This window comes from Salvelinus namaycush, chromosome 5, assembly GCF_016432855.1.
Source record: "Salvelinus namaycush isolate Seneca chromosome 5, SaNama_1.0, whole genome shotgun sequence".
Lineage (NCBI taxonomy): Eukaryota > Metazoa > Chordata > Actinopteri > Salmoniformes > Salmonidae > Salvelinus > Salvelinus namaycush.
This window is the reverse complement of record NC_052311.1, coordinates 6929642-6957144: the sequence shown is the minus strand read 5'-3', so window position 1 is coordinate 6957144 and position 27503 is coordinate 6929642. Positions and strand designations below refer to the sequence as shown.

The 27503-nt window shown below is 41.9% G+C and overlaps 1 protein-coding gene across 1 annotated transcript in view; it reads right to left on the bottom strand.

Annotated features, from left to right (window-relative positions):
* The window catches only part of LOC120047900 (BTB/POZ domain-containing protein KCTD16-like), a 908275-nt gene that overhangs the window by 552587 nt on the left and 328185 nt on the right, over window positions 1-27503 (bottom strand). The gene's annotated exons all lie outside the window — the stretch shown is intronic.

Sequence of the window (27503 nt, the reverse complement as noted above, 5' to 3'; positions counted from 1 at the left end):
AATATTGAGTTGCACCCCCCTCAGAACAGCCTCAATTCATTGGGGCATGGACAATACAAGGTGTTGAAAGCGTTCCACAAGGATGCTGCCCCATGTTGACTCCAATGCTTCCCACAGTTGTGTCAAGTTGGCTGGATGTCCTTTGGGCGGTGGACCATTCTTGAATCACGCGTGAAACTGTTAAGTGTGTGTAACGATTGACGTCTGGAGAAAGAGAGGAGGACCAAGGTGCAGCGTGGTAAGTGTTCATATTTTTAATAAACAACTGAACACTGAACAAAACAACAAAAACGACAAACGAACAGTCTTGTAAGGTGACGAAAAACACTAAACAGAAAATAATCACCAACCCACATCACACCCTGACCAAACTAAAAATAGAACCATACAAAGCAATCTACGGTCAGGGCGTGACAGTGTGAAAAACCCAGCAGCGTTGCAGTTCTTGACACAAACTGGTGGAACCTGGCACCTACTACCATACTCCGTTCAAAGGCATTTAAATATTGTGTATTGCCCATTCTCCCTCTGAATGGCACACATACACAATCCATGTCTCAATTGTCTGAAGACTTAAAAATCTTTCTTTAACCCGTCTCCTCCCCTTCATCGACACGGATTGAAGTGGATTTAACAAGCGACATCAATAAGGATCATATCTTTCAGCTGGATGCACATGGTCAGTCTGTGTCATGGAAAGAGCAGGTGTTCTTAATGTTTTGTACACTCAGTGAATATTAAAACACAATCCTGCTGGTGAAGTTCCTTAAATAGAGCCACAAGAGGAAGTGATCAAACAACTTTTGATACAGAATTAAATGTGGTTTTACACAGGTGTTGTGCAGTGTGATGGCTAGCCAGCTGCTGCTATAATAGCCTGTTATCTGCTACTATAACAGTCTGTTATGTGCTGCTATAATAGTCTGTTAGTTGCTGCTATAACAGTCTGTTAGCTGCTGCTATAACAGTCTGTTAGTTGCTGCTATAACAGTCTGTTAGCTGCTGCTATAACAGTCTGTTAGCTGCTGCTATAATAGTCTGTTAGCTGTTGCTATAATAGTCTGTTAGCTGCTGCTATAACAGTCTGTTAGTTGCTGCTATAACAGTCTGTTAGCTGCTGCTATAACAGTCTGTTAGCTGCTGCTATAACAGTCTGTTATCTGTTGCTATAACAGTCTGTTAGCTGCTGCTATAACAGTCTGTTAGCTGCTGCTATAACAGTCTGTTAGCTGCTGCTATAACAGTCTGTTAGCTGCTGCTATAACAGTCTGTTAGCTGCTGCTATAATAGTCTGTTAGCTGCTGCTATAACAGTCTGTTATCTGCTGCTATAACAGTCTGTTAGCTGCTGCTATAACAGTCTGTTAGCTGCTGCTATAACAGTCTGTTAGCTGCTGCTATAATAGTCTGTTAGCTGCTGCTATAACAGTCTGTTAGCTGCTGCTATAACAGTCTGTTAGCTGCTGCTATAACAGTCTGTTAGCTGCTGCTATAACAGTCTGTTAGCTGCTGCTATAACGGTCTGTTAGCTGCTGCTATAACGGTCTGTTAGCTGCTGCTATAATAGTATGTTAGCTGCTGCTATAACAGTCTGTTAGCTGCTGCTATAACAGTCTGTTAGATGTAAACCGTTTGCTCTGCTATTCAAGTCCTCTCTGTCTTGTCTGCAGATTGCATGGTGAGCCAATCCCTCAGCTCATGGTTGATGATCTCCTCTCTCTCACTAACGGGTTTGTTCCAACATTTTTTTAAATTTCTTTACAAATAAAATGATTTAATACGACAATGTATCATGTCACACTATAAGCCTTGTAATTATATTTCAACTCTCCTCTCCTCTGTGTAGTCTAGAAGAGGAGTTGGTAAAGCCCATCCCTCCCAGCCCAGGATCTTGGAGTCAGGAGCTTCTCAGTGGATCAGACAGGTGGGAAGAGAGGAGACCCCTTATATAAGACACTAATTCATTCCTCCATACATCACAGTGCAACTGTGTCTCTGGTTCTGATGGACCAGTGGTTAGGGGGAAACTTATTGACCAACTGTGTCTCTGGTTGTCTCTCCCTCATGCTCAGTCTCTCCCCCTAGCCTCTAACCTCTACACTCTCCCCATAGCCTCTACCCTCTCCCCATAGTCTCTACCCTCTCCCCCTAGCCTCTACCCTCTCCCCATAGCCTATACCCTCTCCCCCTAGCCTCTACCCTCTCCCCCTAGCCTCTACCCTCTCCCCATAGCCTCTACCCTCTCCCCCTAGCCTATACCCTCTCCCCATAGCCTCTACCCTCTCCCCCTAGCCTATACCCTCTCCCCCTAGGCTCTACACTCTCCCCATAGCCTCTACCCTCTCCCCATAGCCTCTACCCTCTCCAACCTACCCTCTCCCCATAGCCTCTACCCTCTCCCCATAGCCTCTACCCTCTCCCCATAGCCTCTACCCTCTCCCCCTAGCCTCTATCCTCTCCCCATAGCCTCTACCCTCTCCCCATAGTCTCTACCCTCTCCCGCTAACCTCTTACCTCTACTACCTGCCACTACTAAATCTACTACTACTACTAAATCTACTACTACCTGCTACTACTAAATCTAAATCGACTACTACTACTACCTGCTACTACTAAATCTAAATCGACTACTACTATCTGCCACTACTAAATCTACTGCTACCTGCCACTACTAAATCTACTACTACTACTAAATCTACTACTACTACTACTACTAAATTGACTACTACTATCTGCCACTACTAAATCTACTGCTACCTGTCACTACTAAATCTAAATCTACTACTACTACTACCTGTCACTACTAAATCTACTACTACTACTACCTGTCACTACTAAATCTACTACTACCTGTCACTACTAAATCTACTATTACTATTACCTGCCACTACTAAATATACTACTACTACTACCTGTCACTACTAAATCTACTACTACCTGGCACTACTAAATCTACTATTACTATTACCTGCCACTACTAAATATACTACTACTACTACCTGTCATTACTAAATCTACTGCTACTACTACCTGCCACTACTACATCTACTACTAATACTACTACTACTACCTGCCACTACCAAATCTAAATCTACTGCTACTACTACCTGCCACTACTACATCTACTACTAATACTACTACTACTACCTGCCACTACCAAATCTAAATCTACTACTACTACTACCTGCCACTACCAAATCTAAATCTACTACTACTACTACCTGCCACTACTACCTGCCACTACTACTAAATCTAAATCTACTACTACTACCTGCCACTACTAAATCTAAATCTACTTCTACTACCTGCCATTACTAAATCTACTACTACATATACTACTACCTGTCACTACTAAATCTACTACCACTACTACCTGCCACTGCTAAATATACTACTATTCTACTACTGCTACCTGTCACAAATAAATATACTACGGCTACTACTACTACCTCCACTACTAAATCTACTACTACTACTACTACCAGTCACAACTAAATCTAGTACTACTACTACCTCCACTACTAAATCTACTACTACTACTACTAGTACTACTACTACTACCTGTCACAACTAAATCTACTACTACTACTACCTGTCACTACTAAATCTACTACTACCTGCCACTACTAAATCTACTACTATTATTATTACAACTACTCTACTACTACTACTACTACCTGCCACTACTAAATCTAAAACTACTACTACTACTTGACACTACTAAATCTACTACTACTACTACCTGTCACAACTAAATCTACTACTACTACTACCTGCCACTACTAAATCTAAAACTACTACTACTACTTGACACTACTAAATCTACTACTACCTGTCACAACTAAATCTACTACTACTACTACCTGCTACTACTACATCTAAATCTACTACTACTACCTGCCATTACTAAATATACTACTGCTACTACCTGCTACTACTAAATCTAAATCGACTACTACTATCTGCCACTACTAAATCAACTACTACTACTACTACTACCTGTCACAACAACATCTACTACTACTACTACTACCACCTGCTACTACTAAATCTAAATCTACTACTACTACCTGCTACTACTAAATCTAAATATATTACAACTACTACTACTACTACTTTTACCTGCTACTACTAAATCTAAATCTACTACTACTACCTGCCACTACTAAATCTACTACTACTACAGTGGCTTGTGAAAGTATTCAACCCCCTTGGCATTTTTCCTATTTTGTTAGGAAAATTTCTTTACAAATAAAATGATTTAATACGACAATGTATCATGTCACACTATAAGCCTTGTAATTATATTTCAACTCTCCTCTCCTCTGTGTAGTCTAGAAGAGGAGTTGGTAAAGCCCATCCCTCCCAGCCCAGGATCTTGGAGTCAGGAGCTTCTCAGTGGATCAGACAGGTGGGAAGAGAGGAGACCCCTTATATAAGACACTAATTCATTCCTCCATACATCACAGTGCAACTGTGTCTCTGGTTCTGATGGACCAGTGGTTAGGGGGAAACTTATTGACCAACTGTGTCTCTGGTTGTCTCTCCCTCATGCTCAGTCTCTCCCCCTAGCCTCTAACCTCTACACTCTCCCCATAGCCTCTACCCTCTCCCCATAGTCTCTACCCTCTCCCCCTAGCCTCTACCCTCTCCCCATAGCCTATACCCTCTCCCCCTAGCCTCTACCCTCTCCCCCTAGCCTCTACCCTCTCCCCATAGCCTCTACCCTCTCCCCCTAGCCTATACCCTCTCCCCATAGCCTCTACCCTCTCCCCCTAGCCTATACCCTCTCCCCCTAGGCTCTACACTCTCCCCATAGCCTCTACCCTCTCCCCATAGCCTCTACCCTCTCCAACCTACCCTCTCCCCATAGCCTCTACCCTCTCCCCATAGCCTCTACCCTCTCCCCATAGCCTCTACCCTCTCCCCCTAGCCTCTATCCTCTCCCCATAGCCTCTACCCTCTCCCCATAGTCTCTACCCTCTCCCGCTAACCTCTTACCTCTACTACCTGCCACTACTAAATCTACTACTACTACTAAATCTACTACTACCTGCTACTACTAAATCTAAATCGACTACTACTACTACCTGCTACTACTAAATCTAAATCGACTACTACTATCTGCCACTACTAAATCTACTGCTACCTGCCACTACTAAATCTACTACTACTACTAAATCTACTACTACTACTACTACTAAATTGACTACTACTATCTGCCACTACTAAATCTACTGCTACCTGTCACTACTAAATCTAAATCTACTACTACTACTACCTGTCACTACTAAATCTACTACTACTACTACCTGTCACTACTAAATCTACTACTACCTGTCACTACTAAATCTACTATTACTATTACCTGCCACTACTAAATATACTACTACTACTACCTGTCACTACTAAATCTACTACTACCTGGCACTACTAAATCTACTATTACTATTACCTGCCACTACTAAATATACTACTACTACTACCTGTCATTACTAAATCTACTGCTACTACTACCTGCCACTACTACATCTACTACTAATACTACTACTACTACCTGCCACTACCAAATCTAAATCTACTGCTACTACTACCTGCCACTACTACATCTACTACTAATACTACTACTACTACCTGCCACTACCAAATCTAAATCTACTACTACTACTACCTGCCACTACCAAATCTAAATCTACTACTACTACTACCTGCCACTACTACCTGCCACTACTACTAAATCTAAATCTACTACTACTACCTGCCACTACTAAATCTAAATCTACTTCTACTACCTGCCATTACTAAATCTACTACTACATATACTACTACCTGTCACTACTAAATCTACTACCACTACTACCTGCCACTGCTAAATATACTACTATTCTACTACTGCTACCTGTCACAAATAAATATACTACGGCTACTACTACTACTACTACTACTACCTCCACTACTAAATCTACTACTACTACCAGTCACAACTAAATCTAGTACTACTACTACCTCCACTACTAAATCTACTACTACTACTACTAGTACTACTACTACTACCTGTCACAACTAAATCTACTACTACTACTACCTGTCACTACTAAATCTACTACTACCTGCCACTACTAAATCTACTACTATTATTATTACAACTACTCTACTACTACTACTACTACCTGCCACTACTAAATCTAAAACTACTACTACTACTTGACACTACTAAATCTACTACTACTACTACCTGTCACAACTAAATCTACTACTACTACTACCGGCCACTACTAAATCTAAAACTACTACTACTACTTGACACTACTAAATCTACTACTACCTGTCACAACTAAATCTACTACTACTACTACCTGCTACTACTACATCTAAATCTACTACTACTACCTGCCATTACTAAATATACTACTGCTACTACCTGCTACTACTAAATCTAAATCGACTACTACTATCTGCCACTACTAAATCAACTACTACTACTACTACTACCTGTCACAACAACATCTACTACTACTACTACTACCACCTGCTACTACTAAATCTAAATCTACTACTACTACCTGCTACTACTAAATCTAAATATATTACAACTACTACTACTACTACTTTTACCTGCTACTACTAAATCTAAATCTACTACTACTACCTGCCACTACTAAATCTACTACTACTACAGTGGCTTGTGAAAGTATTCAACCCCCTTGGCATTTTTCCTATTTTGTTAGGAAAATTTCTTTACAAATAAAATGATTTAATACGACAATGTATCATGTCACACTATAAGCCTTGTAATTATATTTCAACTCTCCTCTCCTCTGTGTAGTCTAGAAGAGGAGTTGGTAAAGCCCATCCCTCCCAGCCCAGGATCTTGGAGTCAGGAGCTTCTCAGTGGATCAGACAGGTGGGAAGAGAGGAGACCCCTTATATAAGACACTAATTCATTCCTCCATACATCACAGTGCAACTGTGTCTCTGGTTCTGATGGACCAGTGGTTAGGGGGAAACTTATTGACCAACTGTGTCTCTGGTTGTCTCTCCCTCATGCTCAGTCTCTCCCCCTAGCCTCTAACCTCTACACTCTCCCCATAGCCTCTACCCTCTCCCCATAGTCTCTACCCTCTCCCCCTAGCCTCTACCCTCTCCCCATAGCCTATACCCTCTCCCCCTAGCCTCTACCCTCTCCCCCTAGCCTCTACCCTCTCCCCATAGCCTCTACCCTCTCCCCCTAGCCTCTACCCTCTCCCCCTAGCCTCTACCCTCTCCCCCTAGCCTATACCCTCTCCCCCTAGGCTCTACACTCTCCCCATAGCCTCTACCCTCTCCCCATAGCCTCTACCCTCTCCAACCTACCCTCTCCCCATAGCCTCTACCCTCTCCCCATAGCCTCTACCCTCTCCCCATAGCCTCTACCCTCTCCCCATAGCCTCTACCCTCTCCCCCTAGCCTCTATCCTCTCCCCATAGCCTCTACCCTCTCCCCATAGTCTCTACCCTCTCCCGCTAACCTCTTACCTCTACTACCTGCCACTACTAAATCTACTACTACTACTAAATCTACTACTACCTGCTACTACTAAATCTAAATCGACTACTACTACTACCTGCTACTACTAAATCTAAATCGACTACTACTATCTGCCACTACTAAATCTACTGCTACCTGCCACTACTAAATCTACTACTACTACTAAATCTACTACTACTACTACTACTAAATTGACTACTACTATCTGCCACTACTAAATCTACTGCTACCTGTCACTACTAAATCTAAATCTACTACTACTACTACCTGTCACTACTAAATCTACTACTACTACTACCTGTCACTACTAAATCTACTACTACCTGTCACTACTAAATCTACTATTACTATTACCTGCCACTACTAAATATACTACTACTACTACCTGTCACTACTAAATCTACTACTACCTGGCACTACTAAATCTACTATTACTATTACCTGCCACTACTAAATATACTACTACTACTACCTGTCATTACTAAATCTACTGCTACTACTACCTGCCACTACTACATCTACTACTACTACTACTACTACTACCTGCCACTACCAAATCTAAATCTACTGCTACTACTACCTGCCACTACTACATCTACTACTAATACTACTACTACTACCTGCCACTACCAAATCTAAATCTACTACTACTACTACCTGCCACTACCAAATCTAAATCTACTACTACTACTACCTGCCACTACTACCTGCCACTACTACTAAATCTAAATCTACTACTACTACCTGCCGCTACTAAATCTAAATTTACTTCTACTACCTGCCATTACTAAATCTACTACTACATATACTACTACCTGTCACTACTAAATCTACTACCACTACTACCTGCCACTGCTAAATATACTACTATTCTACTACTGCTACCTGTCACAAATAAATATACTACGGCTACTACTACTACTACTACTACTACCTCCACTACTAAATCTACTACTACTACCAGTCACAACTAAATCTAGTACTACTACTACCTCCACTACTAAATCTACTACTACTACTACTAGTACTACTACTACTACCTGTCACAACTAAATCTACTACTACTACTACCTGTCACTACTAAATCTACTACTACCTGCCACTACTAAATCTACTACTATTATTATTACAACTACTCTACTACTACTACTACTACCTGCCACTACTAAATCTAAAACTACTACTACTACTTGACACTACTAAATCTACTACTACTACTACCTGTCACAACTAAATCTACTACTACTACTACCTGCCACTACTAAATCTAAAACTACTACTACTACTACTTGACACTACTAAATCTACTACTACCTGTCACAACTAAATCTACTACTACTACTACCTGCTACTACTACATCTAAATCTACTACTACTACCTGCCATTACTAAATATACTACTGCTACTACCTGCTACTACTAAATCTAAATCGACTACTACTATCTGCCACTACTAAATCAACTACTACTACTACTACTACCTGTCACAACAACATCTACTACTACTACTACTACCACCTGCTACTACTAAATCTAAATCTACTACTACTACCTGCTACTACTAAATCTAAATATATTACAACTACTACTACTACTACTTTTACCTGCTACTACTAAATCTAAATCTACTACTACTACCTGCCACTACTAAATCTACTACTACTACAGTGGCTTGTGAAAGTATTCAACCCCCTTGGCATTTTTCCTATTTTGTTGCCTTGCAACCTGGAATTAAAATATAATTTTTCGGGCGTTTGTATAATTTGATTTACACAACATGCCTACCACTTTGAGGAGGCAAAATATATTTTTTTGTGAAACAAACAAGAAATAACACAAAAAAACAGAAAACTTGAGCGTGCATAAATATTCACCCCCCCAAAGTCAATATTTTTTAGAGCCACCTTTTGCATCAATTACAGCTGCAAGTCTCTTGGGGCATGTCTCTATGAGCTTGGCACATTTAGCCACTGGGATTTTTGCCCATTCTTCAAGGCACAACTGCTCCAGCTCCTTCAAGTTGGATGGGTTCCGCTGGTGTACAGCTATCTTTAAGTCATACCACAGATTCTCAATTGGATTGAGGTCTGGGCTTTGACTAGGCCATTCCAAGACATTTAAATGTTACCCCTCACACCACTCGAGTGTTGCTTTAGCAGTGTGCTTAGGGTCATTGTTCTGCTGGAAGGTGAATCTCTGTCCCAGTCTCAAATCTCTGGAAGACTGAAACAGGTTTCCCTCATGAATTTCCCTGTATTTAAGCGATATCCATCATTCCTTCAATTCTGACCAGTTTCCCAGTCCCTGCCTATGAAAAACATCCCCACAGCATGATGCTGCCACCACCATGCTTCACTGTGGGGATGGTATTCTCGGGGTGATGAGAGGTGTTGGGTTTGCGCCAGACATAGCGTTTTCCTTGATGGCCAAAAAGCTAACTTTTAGTCTCATCTGACCAGAGAACCTTCTTCCATGTGTTTGGGGAGCCTCCCACATGCCTTTTGGCAAACACCAAACGTGTTGGCATATTTTTTTCTTTAAGCAATGGCTTTTCTTCTGGTCACTCTTCCGTAAAGCTCAGCTCTGTGGAGTGTACGGCTTAAAGTGGTCCTATGGACAGATACTCCAATCTCCGCTGTGGAGCTTTGCAGCTCCTTCAGGGTTATCTTTGGTCTCTTTGTTGCCTCTCTGATTAATGCCCTACTTGCCTGGTCCGTGAGTTTTGGTGGACGGCCCTCTAAAGGCAGGTTTGTTGTGGTGCCATATTCTTTCAATTTTTTAATAATGGATTTAATGGTGCTCCGTGGGATGTTCAAAGTTAAGGATATTTTTTTATAACCCAACCCTGATTTGAACTTCTCCACAACTTTGTCCCTGACCTATTTGGAGAGCTCCTTGGTCTTCATGGTGCCGCTTGCTTGGTGGTGCCCCTTGCTTAGTGGTGTTGCAGACTCTGGGGCCTTTCGGAACAGGTGTATATATTCTGAGATCATGTGACACTCATGTGACACTTAGACACCTGACAGTTCGACCCCTAGTACTGACTCCAGGTGAGATATACTGTACCTGTCTACTGAGAGAGACCACCTGTTAGATATACTGTACTGGTCTACTGAGAGACATTGTGCTTGTAAATTCTTTGACGTTTTGGATAACACTTTTTTTTTTACACTTGTATCCACACTGCTCATGAGTCAGAGTTTTAAATGATCTGTTTTAATCTGTTTTCTGTTTTACAGTGTGAATGAAAATGTGTTGGAGGCACTTGCAGACGACGGTATCCCTATCGACACAAACAAATCAAGGTATTTTAATGTTAGTCTGTTTTCACTGTGTGCATCCTATACTAGTGTAGATTTGCAGCCACCCTACCTCTTCCAATGTAGAACTAAGCTCTGTCTCCAGATTATATATATATATATCTCTATCCATCTATCTATCTGTCTCTGTGTCTGTGTCTGTGTCTGTGTCTGTCTGTCTGTCTGTCTGTCTGTCTGTCTGTCTGTCTGTCTGTCTGTCTGTCTGTCTGTCTGTCTGTCTCTGTCTGTCTGTCTCTGTCTGTCTGTCTGTCTGTCTGTCTGTCTGTCTGTCTGTCTGTCTGTCTGTCTGTCTGTCTGTCTGTCTGTCTGTCCCTATCGACACAAACAAATCAAGGTATTTTACACACACCGCTCACCCCTTTCACACACACTGCTCACCCCTAACCCTAACCCCCCCTAACCCTAACCCACCCTCAGCCTCTGTCTATATCCTCCATTAGTAAGACCCCCAGCCTCTGTCCTCCATTAGTAACACCCCCAGTCTCTGTCTATATCCTCCATTAGTAAGACCCTCAGCCTCTGTCTATATCCTCCATTAGTAAGACCCTCAGCCTCTGTCTATATCCTCCATTAGTAAGACCCTCAGCCTCTGTCTATATCCTCCATTAGTAAGACCCTCAGCCTCTGTCTATATCCTCCATTAGTAAGACCCTCAGCCTCTGTCTACAGTATAACCTCCATTAGTAACACCCTCAGCCTCTGTCTATATCCTCCATTAGTAACACCCTCAGCCTCTGTCTACAGTATAACCTCCATTAGTAACACCCTCAGCCTCTGTCTATATCCTCCATTAGTAACACCCTCAGCCTCTGTCTATATCATCCATTAGTAACACCCTCAGCCTCTGTCTATATCCTCCATTAGTAACACCCTCAGCCTCTGTCTATATCCTCCATTAGTAACACCCTCAGCCTCTGTCTATATCCTCCATTAGTAACACCCTCAGCCTCTGTCTACAGTATAACCTCCATTAGTAACACCCTCAGCCTCTGTCTACAGTATAACCTCCATTAGTAACACCCTCAGCCTCTGTCTATATCCTCCATTAGTAAGACCCTCAGCCTCTGTCTATATCCTCCATTAGTAAGACCCTCAGCCTCTGTCTATATCCTCCATTAGTAAGACCCTCAGCCTCTGTCTATATCCTCCATTAGTAAGAACCTCAGCCTCTGTCTATATCCTCCATTAGTAAGACCCTCAGCCTCTGTCTATAACCTCCATTAGTAACACCCCCAGCCTCTGTCTATATCCTCCATTAGTAACACCCTCAGCCTCTGTCTATAACCTCCATTAGTAACACCCTCAGCCTCTGTCTATATCCTCCATTAGTAACACCCTCAGCCTCTGTCTATATCCTCCATTAGTAACACCCTCAGCCTCTGTCTATATCCTCCATTAGTAAGACCCTCAGCCTCTGTCTATATCCTCCATTAGTAAGACCCTCAGCCTCTGTCTATATCCTCCATTAGTAAGACCCTCAGCCTCTGTCTATATCCTCCATTAGTAAGAACCTCAGCCTCTGTCTATATCCTCCATTAGTAAGACCCTCAGCCTCTGTCTATAACCTCCATTAGTAACACCCTCAGCCTCTGTCTATAACCTCCATTAGTAACACCCTCAGCCTCTGTCTATATCCTCCATTAGTAACACCCTCAGTCTCTGTCTATATCCTCCATTAGTAACACCCTCAGCCTCTGTCTATATCCTCCATTAGTAACACCCTCAGCCTCTGTCTATAACCTCCATTAGTAACACCCTCAGCCTCTGTCTATAACCTCCATTAGTAACACCCTCAGCCTCTGTCTACAGTATAACCTCCATTAGTAACACCCTCAGCCTCTGTCTATATCCTCCATTAGTAACACCCCCAGTCTCTGTCTATATCCTCCATTAGTAACACCCTCAGTCTCTGTCTATATCCTCCATTAGTAAGACCCTCAGCCTCTGTCTATATCCTCCATTAGTAACACCCTCAGCCTCTGTCTATATCCTCCATTAGTAACACCCTCAGCCTCTGTCTATATCCTCCATTAGTAACACCCCCAGCCTCTGTCTATATCCTCCATTAGTAACACCCCCAGTCTCTGTCTATATCCTCCATTAGTAACACCCTCAGCCTCTGTCTATAACCTCCATTAGTAACACCCTCAGCCTCTGTCTATATCCTCCATTAGTAACACCCTCAGCCTCTGTCTATATCCTCCATTAGTAACACCCTCAGCCTCTGTCTACAGTATAACCTCCATTAGTAACACCCTCAGCCTCTGTCTACAGTATAACCTCCATTAGTAACACCCTCAGCCTCTGTCTATATCCTCCATTAGTAACACCCTCAGCCTCTGTCTATATCCTCCATTAGTAACACCCTCAGCCTCTGTCTATATCCTCCATTAGTAACACCCTCAGCCTCTGTCTATATCCTCCATTAGTAACACCCTCAGCCTCTGTCTATATCCTCCATTAGTAACACCCTCAGCCTCTGTCTATAACCTCCATTAGTAACACCCTCAGCCTCTGTCTATATCCTCCATTAGTAACACCCTCAGCCTCTGTCTACAGTATAACCTCCATTAGTAACACCCTCAGCCTCTGTCTATAACCTCCATTAGTAACACCCTCAGCCTCTGTCTATATCCTCCATTAGTAACACCCTCAGCCTCTGTCTATATCCTCCATTAGTAACACCCTCAGCCTCTGTCTATATCCTCCATTAGTAACACCCTCAGCCTCTGTCTATATCCTCCATTAGTAAGACCCTCAGCCTCTGTCTACAGTATAACCTCCATTAGTAACACCCTCAGCCTCTGTCTATAACCTCCAATAGTAACACCCTCAGCCTCTGTCTATATCCTCCATTAGTAAGACCCTCAGCCTCTGTCTATATCCTCCATTAGTAACACCCTCAGCCTCTGTCTATATCCTCCATTAGTAACACCCTCAGCCTCTGTCTATATCCTCCATTAGTAACACCCTCAGCCTCTGTCTATAACCTCCATTAGTAAGACCCTCAGCCTCTGTCTACAGTATAACCTCCATTAGTAACACCCTCAGCCTCTGTCTATAACCTCCATTAGTAACACCCTCAGCCTCTGTCTATATCCTCCATTAGTAAGACCCTCAGCCTCTGTCTACAGTATAACCTCCATTAGTAACACCCTCAGCCTCTGTCTATATCCTCCATTAGTAACACCCTCAGCCTCTGTCTATAACCTCCATTAGTAACACCCTCAGCCTCTGTCTATAACCTCCATTAGTAACACCCTCAGCCTCTGTCTATATCCTCCATTAATAACACCCTCAGCCTCTGTCTATATCCTCCATTAGTAACACCCTCAGCCTCTGTCTATATCCTCCATTAGTAACACCCTCAGCCTCTGTCTATATCCTCCATTAATAACACCCTCAGCCTCTGTCTATATCCTCCATTAGTAACACCCTCAGCCTCTGTCTATATCCTCCATTAGTAAGACCCTCAGCCTCTGTCTATAACCTCCATTAGTAACACCCTCAGCCTCTGTCTATATCCTCCATTAGTAACACCCCCAGCCTCTGTCTATATCCTCCATTAGTAACACCCTCAGCCTCTGTCTATAACCTCCATTAGTAACACCCTCAGCCTCTGTCTATAACCTCCATTAGTAAGACCCTCAGCCTCTGTCTATATCCTCCATTAGTAACACCCTCAGCCTCTGTCTATATCCTCCATTAGTAACACACTCAGCCCAGTGAACCAGAACACAGGCTTAGCGGTTGATGCTGTATATAGGTTATAGGTCAGATATATACCCGTTACCACTTTTCCTTTCATCTCTAGTTAACTGATCTCCTTACATAAGTACATGATGTTACTGTGTCTTCCTATGGGAGTGGTATGTATGATGTCTTAATGGCGTGTGTGTGTGTGTGTGTGTGTGTTGTAGGTCATCTGACAGTGATTCACCATGGGATAGATGGAGTGCACCAACTGTCTATAAAGAGAAGGAGGACAGGTATGTACCTATATTATATGACAACCCCTATAGGACTATTTAGTCCTATTGACGTCTTTATATTACAACACAATGTCTTTAATCATTGACTAACATAATGTTAGAAGCATGTCAGAGAGAGAGAGGAAGGAGAGAGAGGGAAAAATACCAGAGAGAGTGAGAATGAGAGAGAGACTGAGAATGAGAGAGAGATGGAAGAGTGAGTGAGGTAATGGTTAACTGCAGTATGACTAAAATGGGAGGTGAGGAGAGGTCGTCAGGGAAGGTAACACTATAGTGAAGAAGTTTCAGACCACACCTTTCTTAGCCAGTAGAGCAGCCAGAGAAAGCTAATCCCCAAGTTAGTAGAAGAAGAAGAAGTGACAAGTTAGAAGAAGAAGAAGAAGTGACAAGTTAGAAGAAGAAGTGACAAGTTAGAAGAAGAAGTGACAAGTTAGAAGAAGAAGTGAGAAGTTAGAAGAAGAAGTGAGAAGTTAGTAGAAGAAGAAGAAGTGACAAGTTAGTAGAAGAAGAAGAAGAAGTGACAAGTTAGTAGAAGAAGAAGAAGAAGTGACAAGTTAGTAGAAGAAGAAGAAGTGACAAGTTAGAAGAAGAAGAAGTGACAAGTTAGAAGAAGAAGTGACAAGGAATCTATTGGTAGTAAGATAGGAAATCAAATACATGTGATATTGGGGGTACTAAAGGTATATCCAGGAGAAACTGTGAGGGTCATAGTACATCCAGGTTATCCAGGAGAAACTGAGGGTCATAGTACATCCAGGTTAATCAGGAGAAATGGTGAGGGTCATAGTACATCCAGGTTAATCAGGAGAAACTGTGAGGGTCATAGTACATCCAGGTTAATCAGGAGAAACTGTGAGGGTCATAGTACATACAGGTTAATCAGGAGAAACTGTGAGGGTCATAGTACATCCAGGTTATCCAGGAGAAACTGTGAGGGTCATAGTACATCCAGGTTAATCAGGAGAAACTGTGAGGGTCATAGTACATCCAGACTATCCAGGAGAAACTGTGAGGGTCATAGTACATCCAGGTTAATCAGGAGAAACTGTGAGGGTCATAGTACATACAGGTTATCCAGGAGAAACTGTGAGGGTCATAGTACATACAGGTTATCCTGGAGAAACTGTGAGGGTCATAGTACATCCAGGTTATCCAGGAGAAACTGTGAGGGTCATAGTACATCCAGGTTAATCAGGAGAAACTGTGAGGGTCATAGTACATCCAGGTTAATCAGGAGAAACTGTGAGGGTCATAGTACATCCAGGTTATCCTGGAGAAACTGTGAGGGTCATAGTACATCCAGGTTAATCAGGAGAAACTGTGAGGGTCAAAGTACATCCAGGTTAATCAGAAGAAACTGTGAGGGTCATAGTACATCCAGGTTAATCAGGAGAAACTGTGAGGGTCATAGTACATCCAGGTTAATCAGGAGAAACTGTGAGGGCCATAGTAGCTAGCCTGTCCTCTGTATCAATCCTCTCTGGTACTACTCATAGACATACCAGTATAGCCTGTCCTGTGTTTTTCTGTCCCATTCTATTTCTCTGCTATGTTCTATTTCACCCCATAATGACACACTGTCTGATACACAGTATTATTTCCTCTAGTTCTAGATCCTACTCCAGGACCTTGGACAGTTCTGCCAACCAGAGACCCAAGTCACCAGACACTGAGTCCAAGAAGTGAGTGAATCATGAGAAGGATGTGGGGGTATAACTTTGGAAGTACAGTTAGTTATAACCATTAGCCTAGTAGTGATGGTTACTATGTGATGGTTACTATCATGTGATGGTTACTATTTGTGATGGTTACAATAAATTAAGTCTCCCTCGACCCTCTACCCCTCCTCTCTTTCATTGCCCCTCTCTCTCTCTTGCATTCCCTCTCTCTCTTTCATTCCCTCTCTCTCTTTCATTGCCTCTCTCTCCTCCCTCAGGTGTTTTGTGTATCTGAAGGAGTACGTGGACGTTACAGATCTAACCAAGCACAACCCTAGAGACAATGATCCTGACTATGTAACGTCTAGTTCTACCAGCCATTCCTACAGTAGTCCCTCCTCTTACACCAGGTAACAATACTTTGTCCAAGCCCCAGTTTGAAAACAACCCCTAGGCCCTTGTTGTTGAAATCTGAAGGAACCCAGATAGGTGTAATCAACACGGCAGAAGGAAGCTACAAGGTTAGCTGGGTGGAGTGGGATCATCATCATATTCAAATCAAACTTTATTGCTTACGCATATCTGGTTCCTTCAGATCGGCAAACACCAAGTGGTATGGACACCAAGGTTATTATAGTCAACAAAAACTGAAACTAATATAAAACTATAGTTGGGAAAACGATTTAGTAAACTGAAATAAATGTTTTAACGAAAAACATTTGGAAAACAAACTATCTTTGACTGCAAAAATGTAATAAAACCCATCAAATGATGTTTTGGTTTAGTGGTTTTCATCTTAACCTTGTGCAAAAATCAAATAAGGTTTTCAAGCTTTTTTTCCTAATGTCATTTCCGAGCTTCTGAATCTTGCGGGCAAAAGCTTCCAGTAGATGCCGATGTTTCAAATAGGCCTAGCTTGTGCATCACTATCACTAGCTAACAGGGATGACTGGGCCAAGCTAGAGCAGCTTGTGAAGTTGCTGGAGCCGTCCACACCGACCAACTTCAAACTGACAGCCAGTCGCTGTCTGATGTGGTGTCGTGTCTTTTCAACCTTGAGGCACACTTGCAGTCACTACTGGTGCAAAACAGTTGGCACAGGTCCTCCTGAAGTCACTGTGTGAGCACTTCGCATGCATACTGAGTCCTCTGGCAGCCAACTTCAATCCAACCCCTGCAGCAGCTTGCCTGATGGACCCAAGAGTGTCTCTGGCACTTCGCTCAACAGAGATGAAGCCGCTGATAAGGGAAGCAGAGTCTTTTGTACTTCAGCAAATCAGAGAGTACAGCCGTGGAGCAGCAGGACCCCAGTAAGATCCCAGCAAAATGAATTCAGCAAGCATCTCGACCACAGTGCATCAGAACAATAGCTTCCTCGCATTGAAGAATGTGTCTGAGGTCACTGTCCAGCTGGAGGATCAACCTGGCAGGGCATTAAATGCCTTGTGTGAGGTGTGGAAATATCTGGAAGAGGTAAAGGAGGGCATGTTTACAGAGGCAAGGGTGTTTGTTTATCCAAAGCTGTGCCCTGTGGGACTGGATCTGGTTTCTGCCCCTGCATCCCAAGCTTTCTAAACCAAAACATCTTGTTTGGTTGAATAGAAGAAAAAAATAAAACACCCACGCAATCAGGCTGGCTGTGAACTGATACACACACACAGGCTGGCTGTGAACTGATACACACACAGGCTGGCTGTGAACTGATACACACACACAGGCTGGCTGTGAACTGATACACACACAGGCTGGCTGTGAACTGATACACACACAGGCTGGCTGTGAACTGATACACACACACAGGCTGGCTGTGAACTGATACACACACAGGCTGGCTGTGAACTGATACACACACACAGGCTGGCTGTGAACTGATACACACACAGGCTGGCTGTGAACTGATACACACACAGGCTGGCTGTGAACTGATACACACACAGGCTGGCTGTGAACTGATACACACACAGGCTGGCTGTGAACTGATACACACACAGGCTGGCTGTGAACGTATAGATTTGTGAAGAAGTGTTGTATTGCTTATGTTTTTGCTGCTGTTGCTTGCAGCTGTTTGTATTAAACCTATTGGAAGGGGTTAGTCAGTGATACATGATATATTACATCATGTCAAATGTGCCAAGATTTAATTTGTTGTTTTTTCCTCTCTCACTTACTGTCAGATAAATATCAAGGTACTTGATTTTCTTACATCTACTACTAAAGTTAAAAAGCATTGGATTGGTGTAAACATTGGCAAGAGCCTTTCCTTCCACCATATTTCTTGCGCCAGTCTAGCCGTTTGTCCTTTAAATCCAAGTCACATTAGGATTGTTTTAATATTTAAACCTAACCAATCCTATGTCCTGGCCGTGGAGTTGTATGGAGTCCTGTGGTGGCCAAAAGCCAGTGTTAGCATGGGCAGCGCCATTGAGTATTTTCTAAATGTTGATTTAGTCAACTGGGCGGGACTTCCAACTTCATTAGTTGATCCCTCCTGATGACCCGGTTGGCATGACCTGATGACCCGGTTGGCATGACCTGATGACCCGGTTGGCATGACCTGATGACCCGGTTGGAGTCATGACAGCCGGGTCATCAGGCGAGATCAGCAAATTAATTTTACTTTTTGAACTAGAAAATGGACTATTTCAAGATGGAGATGGCCTCAATTGTGCTGCCCATGCCCTCGCAGACACCATCATGACAGAGATACAGAGATGTTATGTCTATCCAAGTCTATGGTCCTGGCCCATCATCTTATGTATTACTGCCCCCAGTGGCAGGAAGTGACACATACATGGCTCCTAGCCTCCCACTAAAACCCCGGCCGGCCTGCTCATTAGGCAGGATTAGGCGGCCGCCTGTTGCGGCAGACTGACGAGGGCGGCATTTTCTCAGCTAAACTGACCAAGATGCACCTCCAACAACACATAAAACCAAACATAATTATACCCAATGACAATTTCTCTCAACCAGTGGCATATGGGCTTTTTAGGTGAGCGCTGATGCCGCCCTGTTATAAACAGTGCCCACTTTGTCAAAGGCAGGAGCGCAACATATTTATCTTGTTCATTCCCGGCTCGTTTCTCCAGGGTGCTGCTGGAGAGATGCATCGCTGCGGTTCTCCCCCAACGTTACGTCAAAATAAATGAACATAAATCATGTAGCAGATATAGGATATGATAGAAAAAGTATGTGGCCTTTTCTGTAGCCTACAGGCTGGAGATAAAATGGATGACAAATGTAATGAGACACTTTTTACATCATGCAGGTTTCTCCGATCGAAATGAATAGCCTAACCTAAATGGCGCCCAATCAAATAAACAAATGCGATGTCATGTTAACAAACAACATATTCTAAAAACAGGACAGGTCAAAGTAAAATGGACAATATGGAATGGGACAGTCAACTGTTGTCTAGGAGTTTCACTTCATTGTCATGATCAGTGGTTTCAAGTTTGTATCTATACATTTTTGACAAGCTGATCATAGACAAAAAGAAAATACTTCTGTATTTCCTGCTGTGTAAACACATTGCAAATAGGCTCACGATAACTCCTGATAAAGTTGAGTATCTGATATTCAGAGCTTAAATAGCCAAATTGATAAGTCACAGGAATCAGGACTAATAAAGCCAATGTTTTACAAATGGTGGGCCTACCACATAGGTAGGCCCACCATTCATAAATGGGCATTCATAAAATTCAGTTTCAGGCAACACTGTAGGCTATACCTCAGTAAGCACGAGCTGACCAATGCCTTTTGAAAATATTTTTGGGGGCATTGGTTTTTTGTCCGGTCCAGACAAAATCTGAACCAATCATAGACGTCTATTTTTGGTTCAGATTTTGTCCGGTCTGGACCAGCCGTTATTTGGCCCAAACATAGACATCTATAAATTACATCTTTTCAACTTTCATTCAGAACCAAAAATGAGCCTGATTTCAACATCAGGAAAATACACATTTTAAATATCCAGAAAAGAAGTATTCAACTTTCATGCAGAACCGAAAATGAACTTGATTTCAACGTCCGGAAAATACGTATTTTACACGTCTTTCAACGTCATTGTGCTTACTGGGTGTATTCTAGTTTTGCGGGGGCTGCATTCTTTGGTCTCCTAGATCAGCAGAACGACAAGGACTGGCCCTGACTAAAACGAAATAATATAGCATTTTTTTTATCAAACTGAAACTAAATAAAGACGAGTAAATCAAGTCTGAACACTAACTGAAACTAAACCGAATGTTCTATTTAAAAAAAAATACAAATAGAAATAAAAACAAATATTAAATCACAAAACTATAATAACCTTGATCAACACACATACCATTTTGTCATGCCTTGGCTGGAAACTTGTAGATACAGGCTTTGATCGATTAGAGCTGTGTCCCATGCTCAACACCTCTCCCCCCTCCTCTAGGTCTACCATGACGTCTGCCTGTACATACTGTGGAGAGCAGGTGGGCAACGATGCCAAGATCACCATCGAGCACCTCAACATCTCCTGCCACCCGGCATGCTTCAAGGTAACTACACCTGGTTGTTAACATGTTATTCTCTGGTTATAAACATGTTATACTCTGGTTACACTCATGTTATTGGTTGTACACTTTGAGCCTGTATCAGCTGTGGTGGCTGCGGTAGTGGTAAAAGTGTTTGTTTCAGTGGTATAGCAGCTGTGTTGCTAGCAGGTATAATTATTTAAGACTAGAAGTAAGCTGAAGCCTTCATATAGTCTTAGCTGTGTTACATTAACAATATGCTGTTGTTGTTGTTGCAGTGTGGTGTTTGCAGTAAGCCAATGGGAGACTTTCTGTCCAACATGTTCCTGCACAAAGGGAAAGTCCACTGTGAGAGCTGCTATGCCAACGTCTTGTAGGATGCTTCCTTTCCTTGTCTCCTCATCTCTTTTCCTTCATGGCCACTGAGAGGTGACAAGACTGGATGGCTGATATAACTGCTCTTTCCCATCAAGACCTGTCGTCTGCTAACAGACAGGGACACTGCACCTTGGGTTTGACATGAATTTCCATGTGTGAGATTTTGTTTTCATACCTTTGTATGGATCCTACTGAATTGCATGAGGTTAACACTGGAACTCTATGGCAGTTATTCTATGGTTTAAAGAGAATAATATGATAAAATTACTGATATTGTCTTCCGTCCATTTGAATGACCACTTTTTTTGTCTTTTTTTCTCCTTAAAGGCCCAGTGCAGTCAAAAAACGTGATTTCCTATGTTTTACATATACTGTATTTCCATGCTATGAGGTCGGGAATAATACTGCGAAATTGGGAAAATTATGATAATTCTCTTTAAGTGTGTAAGCTCAGTTTGAAAAAAAAACGCCAGAAATGTCTGCTTGTTTTAGTGGGAGGAGTTTTGGCCAGCCTGGCGGCATCACCAGATGGTGTACGAATAACAACTAGTTTTCAACTTACATATCCTTCCCATTATGCTCGTCCAGTTAGGACTCTCACTCAGGCCTACAAAAATAGTTTTTCGAGAAATTGCTCTTTGCTTAGAAGCTATTTTTGTTTCTTTTTGACAATTTTAGCGAGGTAATTAATTACCCAGAAATGGTTTGATATTGAGATAAAAACGGCTGCATTGGACCTTTAATGTCGTAACTTTGTGAATTTATTGTGAAATATTAAGGAACTGTATGTAAAAGTCTCTAAATATTATTATGTAAGGACACGATTTAACTGGGAACTGGCTATGTAGATTAGCAGTTGGGTACAATTTCCTAATTTCAGGCTTGACTGTGCAAAGTAAATAACTCTCTATATATTTTTTTTTATTTTAATTTTTAATTTTCTGATGCCTTTTCCTCACAATAAACAATAACAGATTCACATAAACATGATATAAATATAGAGTATAGCATATTTTTGTACATGATTGAGTGTTGAAAATATTGTCGAAAAGAGCAGTTATGGCGACAAGTTTGAGACCTGTAGAACAATATCAAATATATTGCACAAAGTGTTTCATTGCAGAGAGGGGTAAAAAATAAATAATGATCAACTGTTACTTGGAGATACATTAGGTCCTTGGGTGCCACAGATGCGGCTACCAAACACCTCAAGTGGATGGCATAAAAACTATACTGTATTATTATTTTTCTCCAGTTCAGGAAACAGTTGATCTTCTCCAGTTCAGTAACAGTTGATCTTCTCCAGTTCAGTAACAGTTGATCTTCTCCAGTTCAGTAACAGTTGAACTTCTCCAGTTCAGTAACAGTTGATCTTCTCTAGTTCAGTAACAGTTGAACTTCTCCAGTTCAGTAACAGTTGATCTTCTCCAGTTCAGTAACAGTTGATCTTCTCCAGTTCAGTAACAGTTGATCTTCTCTAGTTCAGTAACAGTTGAATCTTCTCCAGTTCAGTAACAGTTGATCTTCTCCAGTTCAGTAACAGTTGATCTTCTCTAGTTCAGTAACAGTTGAATCATCTCCAGTTCAGTAACAGTTGATCTTCTCTAGTTCAGTAACAGTTGATCTTCTCCAGTTCAGTAACAGTTGATCTTCTCTAGTTCAGTAACAGTTGATCTTCTCTAGTTCAGTAACAGTTGATCTTCTCTAGTTCAGTAACAGTTGATCTTCTCTAGTTCAGTAACAGTTGATCTTCTCTAGTTCAGTAACAGTTGATCTTCTCTAGTTCAGTAACAGTTGATATTCCCTAGTTCAGTAACAGTTGATATTCCCTAGTTCAGTAACAGTTCATTAACATTGTGGTAGATTCTCCAAGCATTGCTGGTCCACATCTCTCTAGTTTGCCCCACTCACTGGTTTATGTCCAAATACAGTTGAAGTCAGAAGTTTACATACACTTAGGTTGGAGTCATTAAAGCTCGTTTTTCAGTGACTCCACACATTTCTTGTTAACAAACTATAGTTTTGGCAAGTCGGTTAGGACATCTACTTTGTGCATGACACAAGTCATTTTTCCAACAATTGTTTACAGACAGATTGTTTCACTTATAATTCACTGTATCACAATTCCAGTGGGTCAGAAGTTTACATACACTAAGTTGACTGTGCCTTTAAACAGCTTGGAAAATTCCAGAAAATGATGTCATGGCTTTAGAAGCTTCTGGTATGCTAATTGACATAATTTGAGTCAATTGGAGGTGTACCTGTGGATGTATTTCAAGGCCTACCTTCAAACTCAGTGCCTCTTTGCTTGACATCACATGAAAATCAAAAGAAATCTGCCAAGACCTCAGAAAAAAAATTGTAGACCTCCACAAGTCTGGTTCATCCTTGGGAGCAATTTCAAAATGCCTGAAGGTACCACGTTCATCTGTACAAACAATAGTACGCAAGTATAAACACCATGGGACCACGCAGCCATCATACCGCTCAGGACGGAGATGCGTTCTGTCTCCTAGAGATGAACGTACTTTGGTGCGAAAAGTGCAAATCAATCCCAGAACAACAGCAAAGGACCTTGTGAAGATGCTGGAGGAAACAGGTACGAAAGTATCTATATCCACAGTTAAACAAGCCCTATATTGACGTAACCTGAAAGGCCTATCAGCAAGGAAGAAGCCACTGCTCCAAAACCGCCATAAAAAAGCCAGACACGGTTTGCAACTGCACATGGGGACAAAGATTGTACTTTTTGGAGAAATGTTCTCTGGTCTGATGAAACAAATATAGAACTGTTTGGCCATAATGACCATCGATATGTTTGGAGGATAAAGGGGGAGGTTTGCAAGCCGAAGAACACCATCCCAACCGTGAAGAACAGGGGTGGCAGCATCATGTTGTGGGGGTGCTTTGCTGCAGGAGGGACTGGTGCACTTAACAAAATAGATGGCATCATGAGGCAGGAAAATTATGTGGATACATTGAAGCAACATCTCAAGACATCAGTCAGCTTGGTCGCAAATGGGTCTTCCAAATGGACAATGACCCCAAGCAAGCTTCCAAAGTTATGGCAAAATGGCTTAAGCACAACAAAGTCATATTGGAGTGGCCATCACAAAGCCCTGACCTCAATTCTATAGAAAATCTGTGGGCAGACCTGAAAAAGCGTGTGCGAGCAAGGAGGCCTAAAAACTTGTTTCAGTTACACCAGCTCTGTCAGGAGGAATGGGCCAAAATTCCCCCAACTTATTGTGGGAAGCTTGTGGAAGGCTACCCGAAACGTTTGACCCAAGTTAAACAATTTAAAGGCAATGCTACCAAATACTAATTGAGTGTATGTAAACTTCTGACCCACTGGGAATGTGATGAAAGAAATAAAAGCTGAAATAAATCATTATCTCTACTATTATTCTGACATTTCACATTCTTAAAATAAAGTGGTGTTCCTAACTGACCTCAGAGAGGGAATTTTTACTAGGATTAAATGTCAGGAATGGTGAAAAACTGAGTTTAAATGTATTTGGCTAAGGTGTATGTAAACTTCTGACTTCAACTGTACATGTCTTTCCTTGTCCTCTTCCTGTCAAAAGATACTGTCAATAAGGGACTTTCTCAGTTACCTCTGGCTCTCGTCCTGTATGTGGTTCCTCAGCAGTTATGCTTGTCCTCCTTTGGCCCTCCTCATAGACATCTCCTGGATGTGATGCCAGAGCAGTGCAGGTTCCGACTCGTTATGTCTGATAGGAGACTCCAATCCTTCAGCCTGACCTAGGCTCTGCCTGTAGTCCTGCGGCCACATCTGGACCAAGCTGGAAAAACACACAAATAAGTCAGGCTAATAAGCACAGCAGTTTATTTGAAATGTTAGGAGAAAAAAAACACGTGTGTGTATTTTAAGACACTCACTCAATGGAGGAATATCTCTCACTGCAAACAGTACACTGTCATACAGTACTATAAGGGTCAAGCCTACAATTTACAAAAAGATAAAGCCCTTTGTTTCAGAGGCTGGTGGTGCCTACCTGTCATTGGTGTGTCGGTCCTGACGGTCTCAAAATCCTGGGCTGGGTAGAGGACATCCCCTATGAGAATTATTGGCTAGCTTAGGCTGGGGGGGGGTGGGCTCTTCTCTGGTGCTTTCCTATAAGCCCGTTCAGCTGCCAGTCTGGTATTCTCCTGGTCAAGAACATAGCACTCAAAGCCGTTGAGGTAGTTGGGTTTGCTCATGTCGTTCACGCCCCACTCCCTGCTCTCCAGAGCCTCCATCAGACCAACGTTGGCAACGTGGCTCGGCTACTTAAACTAAATACTTAGCGTACTCTTCATCGTTCTCATCCAGCGGCTTGGGGAACTTGGATAGGTCCTGAGGTGATGGGAAGTCATTGATAAGGATGACAGAGCGGTGGATGGGCATCCAGTCGGCTACTGACGAGGAGCTGCGGTAGACTGGTACACAGCCCTGGTGGAGAGGGCGCCATAGCTTCTCTGTCATGTAGTCCTGGAGGAAATCAAATCAAATTAAATCCAACTTTATTTAAAGTGAATTTAAAATTCATACTTTACAACAATGAAATGAAAGAGACGAAAACGATGAAATGAAATATGCTATGAAAGTAAGCAGGAAGTGACTACCCCCTCACCCTTGTAGTTTTTTACATTTTTGAAAACGTTTTTGAATGGATCTTCAAAGCTCAAATTCGTAGTGCAATAGTCTTCATCCGGTAGAAGTAAATTCATCCACAAACAAATCTAATTTTATATACACTCCCCTCCATATTTTAAATGTGACTCTATTCTCCAGTATTTTGTATTAGAGATCAAATGTTTTATATGAGACAAGAGTACAGAATGTCACGTTTTATTTGGCATAATGATGAGGGAGAAAGTTACAGAGGAACAAAGTTCATACCCCCCCAAAAATGCTAACCTCTCACCTTTATCAATAACAGGGGAGGTTTATCACGTTTCAGGTGAGACCAAGATGCAGACAATATTGAAGTAACAACAGTTTATTAATCCAACAGGGGCAGGCAAAAGACAGGTCAAGGGCAGGCAGAGGTCAGTAATCCAGATAGGTTGGACAAAGGCACAGAACGGCAGGCAGGCTCAGGGCAGGCAGAAAGGTCAAAACCGGGAAAACTAGAAACCAGGCACAATCAAGCGACAGGAACAGAGGGAATCCCACTGGTAGGCTTGACAAAAGACAGGTGAACCAGATCAGGGTGTGACAAGGTTATCATTTATTGGGGGGTATGATCTTTGCTCCTCTGTAACTTTTTCACTCATCATTATTCACAATGAATTCATGATTATCCATAATCATGGTCGCATCCACATTAATGTTATAGTGTTAAGAAACATCTTCTATTCTTAATTAAAATAAAAGTGACTCCAAAATGACACAGTACATTATTCACCATTCAATTCCTATTGTATAAGAGATTAATCAAATAATAAAACACAAAGGATGTCTAAAACAATGATAAAATCATTAATTGAAGGTCAAGCTAAAAACACGAGTTTTCAAAAACTCAAGTTTTTATCTTGATCTTCAATTAACATTATTATATTAATGTGGATGCTACCATGATTATGGATAATCATGAATGAATTTCACTTTCTTTTTATTTAGGCCTAAAAAAACCCGTAATTGTGTCTTTCTTTCCAGCAGGTTAGAGCGTTGGACTAGTAAGGTTGCAATATTGAATCTCCGAGCCGACAAGGTAAAAATCTGTCTTTCTGCCCCTGAACAAGGCAGTTAACCCACTGTTTCTAGGCCGTCATTGAAAATCAGAGTTCGTTCTTTAACTGACTTGCCTAGTAGGTCTATACGTGCTTTATTTCAAAGGGATATTGTGTCCATTCCTTATGTCACAAGTTACTGGAATACATTGATCACTAATATCTGTTGGAAAACAGTCTGGTTATTACCACACAAATACTTGCTTGTTAACAAGGTCAAAGAGGTCTCTTTCAGAATGATCCATAAGTATTATCCTGTGAATCATTACCTGAAGAAACTCCAAAAAGACATTAACATTGATTGTACTTTTTGTGTTGAGCATTCAGAAACAGTTTCACATTTATTTTGGCATTGTCTACATGTAAAACAATTATGGAAAGATATTCACAG